This window comes from Pelobates fuscus, chromosome 10 (genome assembly GCF_036172605.1).
Source record: "Pelobates fuscus isolate aPelFus1 chromosome 10, aPelFus1.pri, whole genome shotgun sequence".
NCBI lineage: Eukaryota > Metazoa > Chordata > Amphibia > Anura > Pelobatidae > Pelobates > Pelobates fuscus.
Genome location: NC_086326.1, coordinates 142,622,772 through 142,642,744, shown reverse-complemented (window position 1 = coordinate 142,642,744; position 19,973 = coordinate 142,622,772).

Here is a 19,973-nt window from a genome sequence, read left to right as displayed (position 1 = left end):
GCTTCCTCCTCCAGTACAGGATCCACCCCCCCTCGTACTAAATCTCCCCTTCCGGAACCAGAATCCACCCCCATTAGAAACGAATATCCTGATTTGGCGCCACTTCAGACTTCCGGTCAAGCTTCATCTAGCTCGGCTCGAAGTGTTTTATTTACGACCTTTTCCCAAAACCGACCTCCCACATCCCCATACCCTATCTCTCCCCGACCGGAACCCATGACTGACGCCTCTCTACGTAGCCCCATCCAAACCCGACAGTTGACTGGTGCCCAACAATTAAAGCACTATCAGATGCCTCTTCGTCTGAATCCCGGGTCAGCTTATATCGATGCCGCAGGTCAAATGGCACACGCTGACCCAGTCTTCGTATATGTCCCATTTACCACAACCGATCTTTTAAACTGGAAGACCCATAATTCCTCGTATACTGAGAAACCACAAGCTATGACTGATCTGTTCACCTCAATAGTACAGACGCATAATCCGACATGGGCTGATTGCCAGCAGTTACTAATGACTTTATTTAACAATGAGGAAAGGACAAGAATAAATCAAGCAGCCATTAAAGCATTAGAGGATAGAGCCCGTGCTTTGAACCAAGCCAATCCAGCAGCATGGGCCGCGACACACTATCCCAACACCGATCCCGATTGGAACGTAAATGGTGCTGATATGGTTCAACTCAGAGCCTATAGAGACGCTATAATTGCTGGCATGAAAGCCGGAGGAAAGAAAGCCATTAACATGTCGAAGACAGTTGAGGTGATCCAGAAAAGCGATGAAGCGCCCAGTGTCTTTTATGACCGATTATTGGAGGCATACCGCTTGTATACCCCCTTTAATCCGGAAGACGCAGACAATTCCCGAATGGTTAACTCCGCCTTTGTCAGCCAAGCATACGGAGATATTAAGCGCAAGCTACAAAAGTTAGAAGGGTTTGCAGGTATGTCCATCACCCAACTAATGGAGGTAGCAAATAAGGTCTATATGAACAGGGATACAGAAAGTAAGAAAGAGGAAGAGCGCAAGATGCGTAAAAAGGCTGATATGCTAGCGGTAGCGATCGCAGGCGTAGATAAACGGGGCCCAGATAGAGGCAATAATAGATGGAGTAGGGAGCCTTTGAGTAGGGATCAATGCGCGTATTGCAAGGAAGAAGGGCATTGGAGGAACGAATGTCCGCAAAGAGAGCAGTACGAGAGAGACCAACCCAGGGCAGGCTACGGAAACTTTAGAGGTAGAGCGAGAGGTAGAGGAGGCCCCGGAGGGAGTAATGGTTATAGAGGGAGTAATGGGAACAGAGGAAGTGTTAGGGAAGACAGGTATATTCCAGCAGCGCAAAGGTCCCGCGATAGAGAAGGTAGGGACTTTGTAGGATTGGCTGACACTGTCATGGAGGACTATTGATACCGACCGGGCTCCATCCCCCTTGGTCGAGCGGAGCCTATGGTCGATGTATCAATAGGGGGGAAAAGGAGTGCGTTCATGATCGACACTGGTGCTGAACATTCAGTGGTGACTAATCTAGTTGCTCCTCCATCTGGAAGGACTATTACTGTGATAGGAGCAACTGGAAGAAGTGCTGAAAAACCGGTTCTTAAAAGTCGACTCTGTACATTGGGAGGCCACGTAGTAAAACACCAATTCCTTTATATGCCTGAATGTCCAGTCCAATTGCTGGGACGTGATATGCTATCAAAATTACAAGCGCAGATTACGTTCCTACCAAATGGAACAACATCCTTAAAGTTTAATGGACCTTCAGGTATTATGACTTTATCCGTACCAAAGGAAGAAGAGTGGCGACTTTATACAGTGTTGACTAGCCAAAACCCTAGGAGTGATGAGACATTGTTTAACATACCAGGAGTTTGGGCAGAGAACAACCCACCAGGACTGGCCCGCAATATTCCACCAATAAAAATTGAACTGAAACATGGGGTTTATCCAGTGAGCCTAAGACAATATCACATTCCGCAGAAGGCTAAGAAGAACATCCAATCCTATCTGGATAAGTTCATACGGTATGGTATCCTAAAATTCTGTACTTCCCCCTGGAACACCCCATTGCTGCCTGTTCAAAAGCCCGGTACAGATGAGTATCGACCTGTACAGGACTTAAGAGCAGTCAATGATGCGGTTGTTAGCATACATCCAGTTGTACCCAATCCATATAACCTGCTTGCTTTAATTCCGGGCGGGGCTACTTACTTCACAGTCTTAGATCTCAAAGATGCCTTCTTTTGCCTCCGAATTGCCGCAGAAAGCCAATGTATTTTCGCTTTCCAATGGGAGAACGCTGTAACGGGCTCAAAACGCCAAATGACTTGGACAAGACTGCCCCAAGGGTTTAAAAATTCACCTACCCTATTTGGTTCAGCTCTAAGTCAAGATCTACTGGATTTCGAGTCTATCCCAGGAGAATGTGTATTGTTACAATATGTAGATGACTTGTTGATAGCAGCAGTTACAAAAGAAAAATGTCAGCAAGCAACGCACGATCTACTACATATTCTCTGGAAGGCAGGATACAAGGTGTCCAGGAAGAAGGCTCAGTTGTGTTTGCCAACTGTCAAGTATCTGGGATTCCATATCTCTGAAGGTCAAAGGATTATGGGGCCAGAGAGAAAAGAAGCTGTCTGCCAAATACCAATACCCAAGAATAGAAGACAAGTGCGAGAATTCTTGGGGGCAGCAGGCTTCTGTAGGATATGGATTCCCAGCTATGCGATACTGGCAAAACCTCTGTACGCAGCCATCAAAGGTACAGAGCACGACCCCTTCTTATGGACCCAAGAACAGCAAACGGCATTTGAAGATGTGAAGAAGGCTTTGATGAGTGCCCCAGCATTAGGTCTACCTGATCACACACGACCATTCTACTTATATGTACACGAGCAAAGAAGAATGGCTGTGGGAGTATTGACACAGTACTTGGGATCATGGCAAAGACCTGTTGCCTACATGTCTAAGCAACTGGATGCAGTGGCCAGCGGACTTCCACCTTGTCTAAGAGCCGTAGCTGCAGCCGCCCTGCTAGTAGCTGAAGCCGATAAACTCACTCTGGGTCAAGAACTTTATGTACGAGTCCCACATGCAGTACAGACGTTGTTGGATTACAAAGGAAATCATTGGTTTAGTAACAGCCGTATGACCAAGTATCAAGCAATGTTGTGTGAAAACCCAAGAGTGCATTTAGAGACTGTAAACACCTTAAATCCAGCTACCCTTTTGCCGCAACCTACTGAAAGTCAACATGATTGTTTGGAAGTAATGGATGAAGTATTTTCAAGTAGACCAGATCTTCGTGATTTTCCCATCCAGAACCCCGATGTTCAATATTACACCGACGGCAGTAGTTATGTGAAAGAAGGGATCCGCTATGCAGGATATGCAGTGACAACAATAGACAAGGTGATAGAAGCTCGGCCACTGGCGAAAGGAACATCAGCACAAAAGGCAGAATTAATAGCACTAACACGAGCGTTACAATTGGCTGAAGGTTTAAGAGTAAATATCTATACGGACTCTAAGTATGCGTTTTTAACCACTCATGCCCACGGAGCTTTGTATAAAGAAAGAGGACTACTGAATTCAGAAGGCAAAGAAATCAAGTACGCAGCTGAAATCCTACAACTATTGGAAGCAGTGTGGGAGCCGAAAGAAGTCGGTATCATACATTGTCGAGCGCATCTGAGAGGAGATGGTGATGTAACCAAGGGAAATCGGATGGCAGATAGTGCAGCTAAGCGTGCTGCTGAATCAGGAAGACAGGAGTATGTGGGGCATATAGCTGCTCTTATACCAACTCCACTGTCCCAATGGACTCCAGTTTATACAGCTCAAGAAGAGGAGTGGTTAAAGACTGAACCGGGAAAGTATTTGGAGAACAAGTGGTATCAGCTAGAAGATGGAAGAATAGTCATACCAGCATCACTAGCGGTAGAAATTGTCCAAAATTATCACAACGGGACACATTCTGGGAGAGACAGTACTGAAGAATCTCTCAGGAAACATTTCTACATACCAAGATTGTCCAACTTGACTCAGGCCATTGTACGCAGATGTGTAACGTGTGCTAAGAATAATGCAAGACAAGGACCAGTAAAGCCACCAGGAGTCCAGTTTATGGGGGGACTCCCCATGTCCGATCTACAAATAGACTTTACAGTAATGCCTAAATCGGGTGGACATCGTTACCTGTTGGTAATTGTGTGCACCTATTCAGGCTGGGTAGAAGCATGTCCTACTCGTACAGAGAAAGCAGGAGAAGTTGTAAGATTCCTGCTACGAGAAATAATACCCCGATATGGACTACCCTGTTCTATAGGATCGGACAATGGTCCAGCTTTTGTTCATCAGTGCCTACAACAACTGACTCATATGCTTGGTATAAAGTGGAGGCTTCATACTGCATATAGACCCCAGAGTTCTGGTAAGGTAGAGAGAATGAATAGAACTATAAAGAACCAGTTGGCTAAAATGTGTCAGGAAACCCAACTTAAGTGGAACGTTCTCTTACCCATAGCTTTATTGCGAATCCGCAGTACCCCTACCAGAAGGATGGGCCTCTCTCCTTTTGAAATCATGTATGGGCGACCACCTCCCGTACTTGGTAACTTAAGGGGGGACTTGAGTCAGTTGGGAGAAGGAATTACCCGGCAGCAGGTTGTAGAGTTGGGTAAGACTATGGAGGAGGTACAGAAATGGGTACAAGATAGATTACCTGTGAATATTTATCCCCCTGTTCATAGTTATCATCCAGGAGACCAAGTGTGGATTAAAGAGTGGAATAATGTACCGTTAGGGCCCAAGTGGAGAGGTCCTTATGTTGTTCTTTTGTCTACCCCTACAGCGATAAAAGTAGCCGAAGTAACTCCGTGGATACATCACTCCAGGGTTAAACCAGCAGCAGTCGATTCTTGGCAAATTACAGCAGATCCAGAGAATCCCTGCAAGATCCGGTTGAAACGCACTACTCAGTCGGAGTAACGAGGAATTATTGTGGATTACAAATTTTATTGTTACAGGTGTGAGTGAGAAGGCCATAATAAAGCCTGTCCGCTTACCAACACATAGTGTATAAGCCAGGAAAGTCTCGAAGGGACACCTGTGAAGACGAGCAGAACTCCATTCCCTGCAGCCCTCACATCCTGGAAGCTGAGGTTCCATCGCACGGACGAAGACTGAGGATGACGGCGAAAGATGTGCTTTTGATTGTGTTTATTTATATGTGTTTTTATATTCAGGAAGTTAGAGGTACCGACACTCCTAGCTGTGAGGTATGCATTAAGACTACGAGAACAGGTAACCATATTTCCCAAACCCTAATTTGGCATTCACAATACGAATGTAAAGGAGAGGTATCAAGATGTAGATACCTAAATATAGACTATAGTGTGTGCCATTTAGGAGTAGGAGAACCTAAGTGCTTCAGTCCAGAGTATCAACCTCGTACAATTTGGTTGACTCTCAGGAATGGAGATCCTCAGGGGACCCTAATTAATAAGACGGTGTTAGAATCCGTACATTCTTCGGGTGTTCTGCTATTTGATGCATGTAAGGCGATATCAAGTGGTAGAAAACCGTGGAATGTATGTGGGGATCTTAGATGGGAGAGGACGTATGGGTCTAATGATAAATATATTTGTCCCAGTAGTAAAAATAAATATGTGAGTCCTAGATGCCCAAATAAAGACTATAACTTTTGTCCATATTGGTCTTGTGTGGGGTGGGCGACTTGGGGACAGACAGTAGATAAAGACATGATAGTGACTAAGTTGCCGACTAGCCCTTATTGTAAGTCTATGGAATGCAACCCAGTCCATATACTTATTAATAACCCCGACAAGTTCCTAGATAAGTATGGAAATTTATTTGGGTTTCAGATATACGGGACGGGTTTAGATCCTGGGACATTATTGTTTATAGGAATAGAGACTGATACGGTATCCTCCCAGACTCATCAAGTATACCATTCCTTTTATGAAGAGATGAGTATAGATAATAAGATCCCCCATAACGCTAAAAACCTGTTCATTGACCTAGCTGAAAGTATTGCCGGTAGTCTTAATGTTACCAACTGCTATGTGTGTGGAGGTACTAACATGGGAGACCAATGGCCTTGGGAAGCAAAGGAGGTAATGTCCGGTTCTGAGGCAGTTGACCAACTAATATCTACACAAGCCGATTATCATTTGAGTGTTAGAGGTAAATCTGAGTGGAGATTAAAGACCTCCATCATAGGTTATGTTTGCATAGCAAGGAAAGGAATAATGTATAATACTTCTGTAGGAGAATTAACTTGTCTAGGGCAAAAAGCTTATGATGATGATACTAAAAATACAACTTGGTGGTCGGCTTCAAATGTCTCAGAACCATCTAACCCGTTTGCTAGATATGCCAGTTTAAAGGATGTGTGGTTTGATTTATCCATCACATCTACCTGGAGAGCCCCAGCAAATTTGTACTGGATCTGTGGTAAGAAAGCCTATTCGGAGTTGCCACAGGACTGGGAAGGGGCATGTGTGTTGGGTATGCTCAAACCATCCTTCTTCTTGTTACCGATTGAAACAGGTGAGACTTTAGGTGTTAAAGTGTATGATGTGAATCATAGGAAGAAAAGGGGACCCTTAGAGATAGGCACCTGGGAAGATAATGAATGGCCTCCCCAGCGTATCATAGATTATTATGGGCCAGCCACGTGGGCAGAAGATGGTACCTTTGGTTATAGAACCCCAATTTATATGCTCAACCGTATTATAAGATTACAGGCGGTGGTTGAGATTATTACTAATGAGACCTCACAAGCACTCAATCTTCTAGCGAAGCATAATACCAGGATGAGGACAGCAGTGTACCAAAATAGATTAGCCTTGGATTACCTTTTGGCAGTAGAGGGAGGTGTATGTGGGAAGTTTAACCTGAGCAATTGCTGTCTTCAAATAGATGACGAAGGGCAAGCAATAGCTGAGCTTACTAGCCATATGGTTAAACTAGTGCATGTGCCTACTCAGGTATGGAAAGGGTACAATCCAAGTAGTTGGTTTGGTAGCTGGTATGAGTGGTTTGGAGGGCTTAAGGCAGTGGTAGGTGGAGTCCTACTGATTTTACTGTTGTGTCTACTCCTACCGTGTCTTATACCCTTAGTAGTTAGGTCTGTGCAAAGCCTGATAGGAAGTATAGCAGAGAGGAAGGCTGCTGCACAGATAATGGCGATATATAAGTATAAGGCTCTAGATCAAGGAGAACCAATGCAGGAAGATGAGTGTTAAAAGATTCACATCATAAGATAAGTCTGGTCTGGTTCATGGTAACCTGAGGTATATGCAAACCAAGGTTAAGTGATGCCTCAAGTAATTGTGAAATATCAGAGGCATCAAAGGGGGGAATGTGATGTAATTCCAGTAAAATACAAGTTTAGCAGGCTAAGATTGCCACAAGGCATATGTATGTATATGTGTTTGTAGTATCAGTTAGTTAATTACACGTAGCTAAGATACTGTTATCACTGTACTGACCAGGTGCAGGAATGTAAGAACTGGAATTACGCGTCCCTCTCCTTTGTATCAGATGAGCCACGTGGTTAGACCGGATGGATGAGTTTAGACTCTATTTATTAAATAGGTTAAGGGTATGTGTGGGTGTAGTTAATTGTGGGAGGAGCTACAGTGCTATATAAGGAATGTACTCTATGTATTCAGTACTCAGACTTTGCTGTATTTTGGTGACGCTAGTCCCTCTGAGTCCCGATCGGTGATCCAATAAAGAATCTCTTCCTTCCTGAAGAAACCTGTGTCCATCTCTCTGTGCTTGGCTTCCGTCAGTTTCTCCGGTATCAAAACAAATACTAACGCTAACTTTGGCCAGTGTTTGTGACCAAATGGCTACTAAAAAAGACTGAACATACCCCATTTGCAATACCTTGGGTCGTTTACTATTGCAAATGGTATGCCATTATGGATGTAAATTTATTTCCTGGGCTACTATACAGTTTCAAAGGCAACGTAACCAATCTGGCGAATTTCAATTTCAAATGTAACGCGCTATATTTGACCCTGTAACTTCCCAAAACACCATAAAACCTGTACATAGGGGGTACTGTTTTACACGTGAGACTTTGCTGAATACAAATATGTGTATATTATTGCAGTAAAAGCAAACAGTATTATGACATTGACAGTTAAAATGTCATGTAGAACTAAAAAAATTAAAAAAATCTTATTTTCTCCCATGTTTTTCATATTAAATTATGTTTCGTAGCTAAATATTTTATATTAAATGAAAGCCCTGTTTCCCCTGAATAAAATGATATATAATAAGGGGGGTGCATTTAATATGAAAGAGGTGAATTACGGTTTGACAGACATATAGCGCAAATGCCAGGTTTTGTTTACATTTTGTTTCGTTCACAACTTGTACATTTGGCTGCGGTGTTAAGGGGTTAAATCACTTTGTTTCTGTTTATGCAGCCCTAGCCACACCTCCCCTGGCTATGATTGACAGAGCCTGCGTGAAAAAAAAACTGGTTTCACTTTCAAACAGATGTAATTTACCTTAAATAATTGTATCTCAATCTCTAAATTGAACTTTAATCACATACAGGAGGCTCTTGCAGGGTCTAGCAAGCTATTAACATAGCAGGGGATAAGAAAATCTTAATTAAACAGAACTTGCAATAAAGAAAGCCTAAATAGGGCTCTCTTTACAGGAAGTGTTTATGTAAGGCTGTGCAAGTCACATGCAGGGAGGTGTGACTAGGGTTCATAAACAAAGGGATTTAACTCCTAAATGGCAGAGGATTGAGCAGTGAGGCTGCAGGGGCATGTTCTATACACCAAAACTGCTTCATTAAGCTAAAGTTGTTCAGGTGACTATAGTGTCCCTTTAATGGAACATTTGGTGAACGTTGCCCTCATACACTCTATATCAATAGCATATATTCCCAGACATCCCAACGTGCAAAAACTAATTTCAGGGAGTTTCAACCCTTCCCCGCCATGTGCACCCACACTTACAACTATTGACACACACACTGGCATATACACAACTTGACACACAAATACACACAAATATGCACACAGGCACATATTCAGATGCCCACACTGGCACATACACACTGACACATGCACACATATCCAAACACTGGCACATACACACAGATGCCCACACTGGCACTTACACACAAATACACATACACTGGCACATAAACACACACACCGACACATATATCCAAACAAAGATGCCCACATTGGCACATACACACAGATATACACACTGGCACATACATCCAAACACAGATGCCCACACTGGCACATACACACAGATATACAGTGACGCACAGATACACTCTGACACATACACAGATGCCTACATTGGCACATAAACAGATACACACTGACACACTTGCACATACAAATAAATACACATACTGGCACTTACACACAGATGCCCACACTGACATATACACACAAATACACACTCTGGCACATACACACAGGCACATACACACAGATACACACTGGCACTTACACACAGATACCCACACCGATACATACACACACACTGGCACATACACACATTGACACATAGACACAGATCTACACTGGCACATACACACAAATATACACAGTGGCATATACAAACAGATGCACACGGACACATACACACACAGGCACATACACAAATGCCCACACTGGCGCATACACACAAATATGCACACTGGCACATACACACAGATACACACTGACACATACAGGATCATACACTGGTGCAAACACTGGCACATACACACTGGTACAAACACTGGCACATACACACAGATTCCCACATTGGCACATACAAACAGATGCACACTGGCACATACACACAGGCATATACACACAGATACACACTGGCACTTACACACAGATGCAGCCACATGTAAGCTTACCTTTTGGGGTCTGGACTGAGGCTGATGGGAGTGAGGATGTAGCTGCTCACTCCAGCCTCTCCATGCTTCCTGTGGTGGTGCTGCTGCCTCCTCCTCCCTCCCCGCGGCTGTCTCTTTAGTGACCTCCCTCACAGCCGGCAGAAACTGCAGGAGCCCGGTCGGGCTCTTAATAGGTCGGGGCACCCGACTAGGCCCCTGCTCAGAAATAACACCCATTGAGTATTCCATAGGGGGGAAGTTATTGGTGGCATTTTAAAATGTGTAATATCCTGGAAATCAAACACACAATCTGACATTGATTGTATGTCAGATTGTGTGTGTAATTTCCGGGATATTACACATGGTGTGCGTGTGTCAGGGAGCTCCAGAGAGTATCACAGGAACAGCTCTAGTGATTATAATCCCAGGGGAGTATCATGAGTATTGCAATCCCCAGAGTGAATATAGCTGTCCCCTCCACACAAGAGACAAGGCTCTCAGGTAGGTTTTATCCAAGGTCGGCAATTGTTTGAAAATACGAGGAGGAATGCAGACCTGATTTGGAAGCAAAAGGTCACCGGGACGCCCACCCTGATCGTGTCTATCGACGCAGAAAAGGCCTTCGATAGGGTTAGATGGCAATTTCTGTTCTCCGTGCTAAAGCATTTGAAATTTCCAGAGGAATACATAACTGTTATCAAGGCGATGTGCCATAAAGTGAGGGCACAGGTGCTGATAACGGGAGCCCTGCTGAAACCTTTTAGGCTCTACAACAGGACCAGACAGGGGTGCCCACTTTCCCCTCTTCTTTTCGTATTGGCGCTTGAACCCTTGTTACAAGCGATACGCAAACACCCGAACATCAGAGGAGTCATAGTGGGGGATAGGGACTTTACCGTTTCGGCATATGCGGACGACGTCTTCTTGACCATGACGGAACCTGCAGCTTCAATGTCTGCACTGCAAGAGGTGATAACAGAATACGGGGAAGTGTCCGGATATAAAGCGAACATCCACAAATACAGCGCTCTGTCGGTGGGCCTTTCGGAGGCGGAAACGAGGAACATACAGGGGACCTACAATATACGGATGGAAAGAGACTCCTTGACGTACTTAGGTATTTACCTGACGGCAGAACCGGAATGTTTATATTCTGCGAACTACACTCCCATGTTCAGGGCGCTGATAAGGGATCTGGAAAAATGGACGGACAAACCTACCTCCTGGATAAGGCGGATCAACTCTGTTAAGATAAATATCCTCCCGCGCCTCTTGTTTCTATTCCAAGCGCTACCTGTACGAGTCGCAAAAGCGCAATTGGCACCGCTACAAAAATCGATAGGGGATTTCATTTGGCAGAATAAAAGGCACAGGATCTCCAGAAAAATCCTATATAGACGTAAAGATAGGGGGGGGCTTGGACTGCCTAACCTGTATTTCTACTATCTCGTGGTTCACTTGACGCAGATAGCCATGTGGCACTCCCCGCCGGAAGAAAGAAGGTGGGTGGAGATTGAGTCCATGCTGGTTGGTTCGGATATACCCCAATCCACGATGTGGGTCCCTAAGGAACATAGACCTATGATAAGAGTGACCTGTCCAGCCATCCTCAACTCGCTCCACATTTGGGACACGACTAATGCTAAATACGGGCTGGCGTCGACTCCCTCCCCTCTCACCCCTCTACTAAGGAACAGAGAGTTCCAACCCGGCATGGCTCCAAGGGACTTTAGAAACATAGAAAGAGCCGGTCTACAGCGGATCCATCAATTATACCGTAACGGGGAGATCATCCAGTTTGAGGACATACAACAAGGCAACCATTTAACCCCAGCAGACTTTTTTCGATTTATCCAGATACAGGGTTTTGCTAGAAGACCACTTATTAGAGCAGCAGCCCTGAAAAAGCTGACGTTTTTCGAGAAAATATGTTCAGACGAATTGGCACCTAAAGGTATGATCACACTTTTGTATGCTCGCCTTAGTACAGAAAATAAAGAGTGGGGGAGTTTGACATACACTGAGCAATGGGAAGCGGATCTAGGTGAGGTCTTGGAAGGATCGAGTGGCAGGAGATATGGGAAGCGAATAAAAATGCTTCCATATGCGTCACACTCCAGGATCAGAGTTGGAAGACTATGTTCAGGTGGTATACTACGCCTGTAAAACTATACAAAATGCATAAACTGGATACGGACGACTGCTGGAGAGGCTGCGGATCCCGCGGAACGTACATACACATGTGGTGGGACAGAGACTGGACTGGACATACAAAGGCCCCCTGGACCAATACGGGTGTAATACTGCAAGCAGGGACGTTCTCCCCCCCCTCCCTCCTCCTCTTCTCTTATCTTTTTCTTAACTAACGATCTCTTCTCACTTTCTTTTAATATTTTATTCTTACTTCTTATTTCGATTCTTGCTATACGTTTTCTTTTTTTTTGTTTCTCTCTTTCTCTCTCTTATCCCTTGGTTTTCAAGGGACAAGTTTCTTGGGGGGCGTGGTCTGACCGTCGATGGGAATAGACGCGTCTTGCTAGAGCTCCGCTAGCCTAGCGCCGAAAAGCGCCCATACCTGGAGATTATCCCCCTCTGGGGTTCCCATTATGGAAAAAAAAGTCCCCAATAAGCAATTGAGACGGGCCACGGAGTCCGGGGGCACCGTTCTCGACCTCCTAACATCGCACAAGTCATGCAGGGCCGGGACCCAAGATGGTGACGGAGCCTCCCCACAGGGCTCACCTCGTGCAGCAGCGGAGGCATCCCCTGCTGACCAGGACCTTGTGCTGGCGAAACTTTCTGAAGTCAGGGCATACCTAGCTGGGGAGATTGCTAGATCGACCGCAGTCCTCCAAGCCGACATCGGAGCTCTGGGGGCCATAACAACCTGATCGACAGAGTGAACCACATCACTACACACATGGTGGACTCTGAAATGGCCGTAGAGGATATGGAAAACCGCTCTAGGAGGAATAACCTCCGATTAAGAGGCCTACCGGAAGAAAGGGGTGAGGATCTGCAGGGGCTCCTGCTTGCAATATTTAAGCCTCTTCTGCCTAAAATTCCGGAGGAACAATAGCTCCTTGAGCGGGCACACAGGGCCATGAGAAAGCAGAGACCTGACTCCAACGTCCCGAGAGATGTCGTCATCCGATTCCTCTACTTCACAACGAAGGAAGCGATCATGAAGAAGAGCCGAGATGGCCATATTCGTTAATGAGGGCACAGTGTTATCCCTCTACCAAGATCTGTCACCCTCCACTCTACAAAGAAGGAGGGAATGGTGGCCTATCACTGGAGCCTTGCGTGGAGCGGGCCTCAAGTATGCCTGGGGGTAACCCCTTTAAATTGCACGTGTTTCGTGGAGACCGGGTACACACCCTAATGCCTGGAGGGGATCCTCTTCGGTTATTCCAGAATCTAGACGTACAACCACCACCAGACCTCCCAAACATAACACTATACCCGGAGGAACTTTCACAGCTGCGACTCGACTGGCAGGTGGCGGGAACTGCTGACCACCGCTGACGCTCCCGGGTACCGTAAGTCAATGCCTCACCTCACACAGCCAAGAATCCGGTATGGGACTGGGAAAGAATGGGTCCCATTTGGGAGGGGGGGACGGGGGAAGGGGAGCCACCTCCTACACTTAGCGAAATAGACTTCCCGCTTTTTTTTTCTGCTTTTCCCAATCCTATTCATTTCCCAATTTTTCAACTACATCTGGAAATTGCACGGGACACACAGGGGGACCGAGGATAACGACACCTTAGCAGGACTTCCCGTTCAGGGACACCAAGTATATAGTGGACGCAGGGCCGGATTAACATAGGGGCTGATGGAGCTGCAGCTCCAGGCCTAGGCCCATGGAATAGGCCCATTAAAAAAAAAAAAAAAGACGATTTTTTTTTTTTTACTTTTTTTTTTTTACACACTAGTCTTAGGCTTTCCTCCTAACTGGTATTTTAAGGCACAGCCTGTATTTGAGGCTGCCTGGCCGTGCTGCTATTGCAGTATTACTGGCAATACAAATGCAAATATTTTTCTCAGTATAAACGGAGATTACTCTGCAATACCAGCACCGGCCAGTAGGGGTCACTGTGTATGGAGAGAGGCAGGGATAGGAAGTTACAGCATATCCCTCCCTGCCTTTCTCTACTCACTGATATACAGGGGGCAGCTACACAGTACAGAGAGTTCAGACAGCAGCTCCCAGCCTGCAGAGACAGACTACAGCTCAGGGAAGTGAGGGATGAGGGGAAAGGCATCAGGGAGACATGGGGGCACTGAGACACTAGGGGACACTGGGAGACCTGGGGACACTGAGACACATGGGGACACTGAGACACATGGGGACGCTGTGAGACATAGGTAGACACATTGGGACACATGTCTCCCAGTGTCCCCATGCCTCCCAGCCAGTGTCCCCAGTATCTCAGTGTCCCGATGGCTCCCAGTATCCCCATGCCTCGCAGCCAGTGTCCCCATGGCTCCCAGTGTCCCCATGGCTCCCAGTGTCCCCATATGTCTGTGTCCCCATGTCTCCCAGTGTCCACATGTCTCCCAGCCAGTGTCTGTGTCCCCATGTCTCCCAGTGTCCCTATGTCTCCCAGCCAGTGTCCCTAGTGTCTCAGTGTCTCCATGTCTCACAGTGTCTGTGTCCCCATGTCTCCCAGTGTCTGCGTCCCCATGTCTCTGTGTCCCTAGTGTCTGTGACCCCATTTCTCCCAGTGTCCCCAAATGTCTGTGTCCCCATGTCCCCATGTCTGTATCCACAAGTGCCCCCATGTCTCCTAGTGTACCCAAGTGTCCCCGTGTCTCTGTGTCCCCATGTATCCTAGTGACATGGGACACACTGAGACATGGGGACACTTGGAGAAATGGGGACACAGATACTGGGAGACTAGGGGACTGGGCGACATGGGGACACTGACACAGTGATGCATAGGGACACTGATGCCAGGCTGGCCTTCCAATCTTTGGACAGACATACCCCCTTTTTGGGCATGTTCGCCCCTTCTGTCAGTTCTGGTCATGTGATTTGCATCAGTGGTCTACTCTTTTACCCCGCCCATTGGCTTCCTGCTTCACTGGACACTGCTGTTGGTATGGATTTACTTGAAAGATGAAAGCATAAATTAGATAAAGAGATTAGCATAGAGTATGTGTTTTCTTATAGCTGCATCCTTTGAGTTTCCCTCCAACACCAACTCCATCAGATACATAATGCTTGGGAGGTATGACTGTTTTAGTGTTTTTCATCAATAAGATTCTGTAATTAGGCCCCATCATAAATGTCAGCACCAGGCCCACTGGGCTCTTAATACGGCCCTGAGTGGACGTTACTCTCGGAACACTCTCGCAAGCTCTATGTATATGAGAATTTATGGCATATTTATATATATTGTGATATTTTTATTTATTTTTTTTGTTAGGATTTTTTGCTCCTTTTTATGTATAAGTTGGAAAAAAGAAAATGTTTTAAAGTCAAACAAATGGGGAACACTATCATGATTGGGGGAGGGAGATAAATAGCTAGGGGGTGGACCGGAAGCTGGGACCATGGAGCTTCGCAATATCCTTTATGCTCCCCGATGGCTCCTCACGAAGGAGATAGGAGACAATACCGAGGGACCAGGGGGGAGCGCCCCTGGAACACGTATTTTATCCCACAGAACACGCTGGGGCAGCAGAGGTTTAACCGGGGGAGGCCAAGTATAATTTAAGGGATAGGCTCAGAGGTAGGGACTGCTCATACAGAGGCCCATACAATTCCACTTGTGGCCCGCTGGCTCCACTGGGGAGAGTGGGCGATGATACCCTTTACCTCATAAGAAGGTCAAGCCCCAATAGGACATAGCATCATAGGACGTCCAATTGAAAATTAATACTTATGGGGGATAACCTTAACTTCCACCTCGCCGGTGGGACCCACGGCCATATAGAGGGACTTTCACGTTAGGATGCAGGGTGGGGCGCGAATCATTAACTTAAAAACCTGCCGGTCCATAATGAAGGAGCCACCACACTGCTTCATGTCCACTATACCCAGATCGACTAGTTAGCACTAGATGGGTTCGCGGTCTTTTAGGCATGGTCTCCACGAGACAGGTTTAAACACGGGGGTTCAGACTGTCCATGTTTTTGATTTGAATGTTTAAATACTTGTTCGTACCTATGTTCGGGGGGTGGGGGGACGGGAGGGCCCAGTCGGCCATTGCTATGATGGGACTGCCACGACTCAGGGAGGCACAACCTCAATGTCCAGGGCTGTACCCTGAAATTCCTATTTTTGAATTAAACAATAAGGAGGGTACCCTAAGTTCTCAATGTGGTAGGGGGATCTAATGGAGTTCAATCTTGCTAGATAACCTCTCAAACCTTGCTTTACAACATATGGTCCTTATAGCAATTTAAAGGGCGCATAGGAGACGGAGCCGGAGTTCCACTGTTCCTTCCAACGTTGATCGTGGCTGGGAAGTGGGCTCATGTTCCCCACAATATTCTGGCGGGCGGTAAGTCCAGAATCTTTTGGCAATGGACTATGTCCAGATGCCACTACTCTTCTAATTTTAATTTTAATTTTTTTTTAATTCTTTATTTTGGTTGTGCAATAAAAAATAACACAATAGCAGTTGCAGGTGTGTCATAATATACAGCGTAAAGATATTTAGGAGCACAGTTTTGTGAAGTGATTGGTTAAATAATTTGCGTCCTGTCCCTGGATGGGTATGTATAAGGAATACCTTACAGTCATATGGGTTAGACATTTTAGCGTTTAAATTAAATTAAAGTATCATTAAAATGGTAAAAAGTTAAGAGAAAAGTAATAAAAGAAGGAACAATGAAACATCTTGCAATGCATATCTTGCAGTGTGTATCTTTCGTGTGTGGTCAGCCCCTAGTTTGTTGCGTTACTTAGCCTGGGTCTTTAGTGGGCTTTGGTTGTTTCGGGCATATTGTGCCTTTTCAGTTCTCATATGGAGAACGTGACTGTTGGGTTGGGTTGTCTATGGGCGCCCTCGATTCGTCGTGGTGTTTTCTGTTGCTCCTACTTGTATGTCTTGTTATATGGGTGTGGGTGTTTAGGAGAGGAGTGGTATAGGAGAGGTCGGGCTCTGTGTGGGATTCCGGGATGGTCCTCTCTGTATGCGTGCGGCGTTCCGAGCCGCAGGCGACTAATGTGGAGGGTAGGTCTGCGAGTTAGTCCTCATGTGTGCATGTCATCTATGAGTTGTCTTGCAGGTCAGCTACTGGTGTGTTGTGTACGCACTGGCGTGGCTGAGGTCTCTGCTGTCTCCCTCTAGGTCATTTTGTGGCGCCCTGTGTCCCATGTTGGTAAGCCTAGTTGGAGGGTGTGTCTGAGGGTTACTCGCTGCTCGAGTATCTCTTGGGGGGGACGCTCGTGTCCCTGTTAGTGTAGGCCTAGACAATAAATCTATTCTAATAACAGTATAAATAACAGTAAAAATAATAATAATAAGCGTGATAAAACGAAACCCTATTTCGGTAGCAGAGTCTCTGAACTTATCTGGTACAGTGGGAATGAAAGCAAGGCAGTCTCAGTACTTGGTATGGAGTAGGTACTTATGAGCTGTGAGGCCATCAGCAGGCATCGGGTGGCCCATTTAGGGTACCAGCCGGTGTCCTCCGTCAGTCCACTGAGTCCTTTGGGGGGCCTTGCCGCCCCTGGCGTGGTGTCACTCCGGGTTGTCTACGTCCGCGTTTCTGTGTAGGGTCAGGGTTTGCTGCCTTCAGGGATGTTGTCGCTTGTTGCGCTGCGGTGTGCGGGTCCGGTAGCGGGAGGCTGTGTAGAAACTCCGTATGGTCTTCGGAGGCAGTCAGCGTGTATATGGAGTCCCCCAGCGACACCACCAGGGTTCCCGACAGCCCCCAACAGTACCTGATTCCCCGGTCTCTCAGGATCCTGGTTACGGGTGCGAATCTGCGCCGGTCTAGGAGGACCGCAAAGGGCAGGTCGTCATATATAGAGATCCTGCAATTGGCTATCAGCAGGTTTGGTCGTTGCCTGGCCCGGGCCATAATGGAGGATTTCGCGTTGATGTCCCTGGTCACCGCTATTATGTCTCGCGGTGCGTCTGCGGGTGCTGTAGGGGCCTTTCGGACTCTAAAAGCCGTGACAAGGGTTGGTGTTCCGCCTTCATCCTTGAGTCCTAGTGCCTGAAGTACTTCGCGGGCGAAACCTATTAAGGCTTCTTGTCCCACCATTTCTGGTGCCCCGCGGATCCTGATATTCCTCCTCCGGTGTTGGATTTCCAGGGATGTCACAGTGCGGGATAGGCACTGCACTTGCTGGGTGAGTGTGTCTAACCGGGTATTCGTGTCGTCTAATGTTTCCCTTCTTTCCTTATCTTTGGCCTCTATGGCTCCCATGCGGTGTCTCAGGCCGCCAATCGCCTCCTGTACCCCGGCGAGGTCCGCTTTCCATACCTCCCTCAGGTCTCGGAGGAGGTTTTTGATGTCCCCTTTAGTGGATGGGGATTTGTCCGAGTCCGAGTCCGTCCTCTGGTACACGCTGACATAGGCCTGGGGCGCTTGAGCTCTCTCCTAGTCTTGTGACGGCTCAGAGTCGCTGGAGCCACGTGGGTCTCCGAGCGCCATGTTTGCTCTGGCCTGTGAGGACGGCCTGGTAAAGGACAGGCGAATATCAGAGTGGCCTGCACCTTCTGTATGGGCGATTTTTCTATTTTTTCACCCCATCTTTCTCAGGAAAGGATGCAGGGTAGGTGAAGTCGTCGTGGATCGTGCACTTTAGGGATAAAAGTAAGTTTTTCTCTCTATGGAGCGGGAGCTCTGCAGAAGCACGACCGCTCAGTAGCTCAGCCAGCCTTCTAATTTTAATTTTATTTCTCTTCTTTCCCACTTTTCTTTTTATCCTACTTTCTCCCGATTTCTACCTTCCCCTTTACCTTACTCTGAGGGGCTGGAGGAGATGGGATGGGGGTCCCACCGAGACTACGGGTGTGCAGAGGATAGGACACCAAACACAACTATCATTGACGCGAGCAACTATTACCTTTCGCGATGGAGATTAAGATAGTGACACTGAATGTTAAGGGGCTCAACGCTCCCAAGAAGCGCCGTCTCATGTTTAAAGAATTGAAAAGAATGAAAGCAGACATATGATTCATACAGGAGACCCATCTACCCAAACAGGCACGGTTTAAATTGAGAGACCAAACATACGTTGGAACATATGAAGCTAGGACTCACCGCAAATGTAATGGGGTGGCAGTTCTCGTCAGACGCAGTTGCCCCTTCCAAGTGACGTCCCATGAAGCCGACCCAGAGGGCCGCTACGTTACGGTTTCGGGCACCCTACATTCCCATACCGTGCACCTTTTAAACATTTATGCTCCGAAGAGACCTGACGCCGAGTTCTGAAAAGCAATTCGGGAAAAGATATCGGGACTACCACATGGTATGGTGTACATGGGGGGTGACTTCAACGCAGCCCCATGCCCAGCTGCAGACAGGAGCTCAAGAGACGGAGGGCCACGGTCACAGGGACGGGGCAGTCAAGACCGACTTCTCAAAAACTTCATAGATGACACTGGTTTGATAGACATATGGCGAGCCCACCACCCGGACGATAAGGATTACTCTTTCTATTCCGCTCCTCATGGAACTTACTCCCGGATAGATTTATTTCTGACCAATGGGACTGGACTGGCACGCGTCGTGAAGTCGATGATAGGCAATATCTCGTGGTCTGACCATGCCGATGTATCCATAGTCCTAGGGAACCTATGCGTAGCTTCGCCGTGGACGTGGGACCCTCAAATCACAGAGCAGGTACGAAGGGAGATAACGGAATACTTTGTCACGAATAACACCCCAGATGTGGGTCCTGGCACGGTGTGGGCGGCGCATAAGGCGGTGATAAGAGGGACCCTAATTAAACTGGGCACAAGGATGAAAAAGCTGAAACACCAACAACTGGATAACCTATTGGGCCAGTTACGAACCCTGGAACAAAAACACCAAGTTACACCTGGGGGAGACACATATGAACAGCTAAGCGCAGTGAGAAGGTCTATTC